The sequence below is a fragment of the Toxotes jaculatrix genome, chromosome 17 (assembly GCF_017976425.1).
Source record: "Toxotes jaculatrix isolate fToxJac2 chromosome 17, fToxJac2.pri, whole genome shotgun sequence".
Taxonomy (NCBI): Eukaryota; Metazoa; Chordata; class Actinopteri; family Toxotidae; genus Toxotes; species Toxotes jaculatrix.
The window spans coordinates 17,805,104-17,807,610 of NC_054410.1; positions in this window are offsets into that span (position 1 = coordinate 17,805,104).

Genomic DNA, 2,507 nt, shown 5'->3' on the forward strand with positions numbered 1-2,507 from the left:
CACACAACGTGAAACCTGAAATTCCAGACATTACATACCGGAAATCAACGCCCATAAAATACATAGGCGCCTGCAGGAGGGCGGGGTCTGGGGAGGTTCACGTGTGCTGAGGGGCGGGGTTTGTTGTACATAAACTTGGTTCACTTTTTTTTTAATCATGTTTGGGACACTTTAAAGGTGTGAGGATGTTGGCAGTAATGAAAGGAAATAAGTTTAACCAAATAAATAAATAAATAAATCTAATCTAATTACCTGTATAGTACCTATACCTATACCTTTAATATCAACACCAGTTACTTGCATAGCAAATACACAGAAATTAAGTCGCTCAAAATTATTAAGGATTCACAGAATTGAACCGCATACATTGTCTTTAAATTCTAAACATTAGAAATCAAATCTTACATTTTCAGACTGTTGCAAACTCTGTTCCTATTGAAAATAAAATTGAATTCCATATGTGTAGTACCTTTAAAAAAGCTATCAAAGGTTCAAATGCATATATATGTATATATATATATGTATGACAAGACTCAAGAATCAAAAACTGAATAATAAAGGGCATCACATGCTGTAAAAAGGTGTCTCCACATCAGAGTAAAAAGTAAACATTTTCATGCTATCTCATAAAACTCTATTCTTCTTGAAAGTGTTAGCTGTGTGCTAGTATAACCACTTATATTAGTGGGGTTCCTAATTGAGCTTATTTGTTAATGAATCGATGACCATACAAAGATTTACAAAGATTTCTGCCTGCACGTGTTGTGTTCATATCACTTACATGAGGTTTTAAGGAGTTCTAGCTAGCGGTTTTAAGAAAGGTTTTGTTGTGTCATGAGTATGAGATTGTTGCCAGGTGCTGCCCAATTTAACCAGATCATGTACAATATATGTAGGGAGTGAGGTGTAAGTAAGTGAAAGTCTTTGCTATCATTTTCTCAGAAACATGTAGAGAGAGTTTCTCCCTAGACTCACAAACAAGACACATTTACAGTAAATAAACTTAGCAGTGGTACTGAATCTTGAGTTGACCTTTGTCAAATCACAGCACAGCTCTTCACCTCTTATGCAAATTCCAGTTCAACTGCTCCCTCTAGTGGCCTGAGGTTGTACTGACACCAGCAGGTGTTCTACATTATAGAGGGGAATAACAAAGGTGTTATCTGTGTTAACCGCTGTAATGTTAAGTTAAACTGAAGACCTGCAAACCCTTTGCATCCATCACACATGATAAAGGGCAACAGGGGCATAGTAATGAGGGGAACAGTGAAACTAAGCACTGAGAGTCTGGGCTGCTCTGATCTATTTGTAGGCGTCCTCTAACTCCCTCTACTTCCAAACAGTTTAAAACTAAAAGTAGTTATATTTTATGCTCAAGGTATTTGCTTAGAAAATGTGTTTATATAATTTGAATGAACATCAAAACATGGGCCTGATACATGTATCCCATCTATGTTTTAGTACACTGGAGTTTCCATAATTAACTGGACCTTACACACGCCCATCAGTCACAAATGGAAACAGCTGATGAAAACAGTGAGGTACAGTTACACCTGTTTCTATATGGAAACAAGCACTGCAGAATCAGAGGCTACTAGACAAATATGTTCTGAAACAACCCACTACTCATGGTCGTTCCAGAACCTTGTGCATTTTTTACTTATAGAAACCTATAAGTGACCTATAGAAATATAAATCCAGAAATGACAGCTGTGAATCCACATTTGAAGTCTAGTTAAACAAGACCAGAAAACAAAGAAAGAAAAACAGAAAAACATGTCAAGATGACGATATTAGGAGAAACCATTTCTGATGCCCTTATTAACAATATACATGATGGTGTTTGACCCACAACTTAAGAACTATGATATCATCTGCCGAAACGTGTGTTTTTCCAGTCATTAAGAACATTATGAGACCTTCTGTGAAGGCCTTGCGACAAGCAACACACCCTGCAAGCGTGTTCCAGGGTAACATGTGCTGTGTGGATCAGCATGAAATGATACTGTACCATTATGTACACTGCAGACTGCACATGACCTGTACATACAGACAATGTGATGTGCATGTCACTACTTATACTCTGTAGACTGCTCACAGTACTCTACACAGCAACGGTAAAGTGTCAGACTTGGCTATTAACATAAGTCTAAGATAAAACATTGCCTGTGACACTAATGGAAACCCAATGAAATACATTTAGGAATAGTTCAAATTATAATATGCAGCAGGAATAAAGAGCACACATACACACACACACCATGAGGCCAGGAGGCAAAACTCAGAAAAAAACTACAAACCACCCACGATGGATTTAAACACTGAAACACAAACTCAAAGGAAAACTTAGGGATTTTTACTTGGGGGCAAACAAGACAACAGAGGTAAGTCTACAGGGAACACGAGGATCAAACACAGTAGGCAAAAACAGGAGCAAAACACAGGCATAACTAGAGGTCCAGACTCAGGCAGGACAGGTTCAAACAGAGACAGCGACCACAGGAATA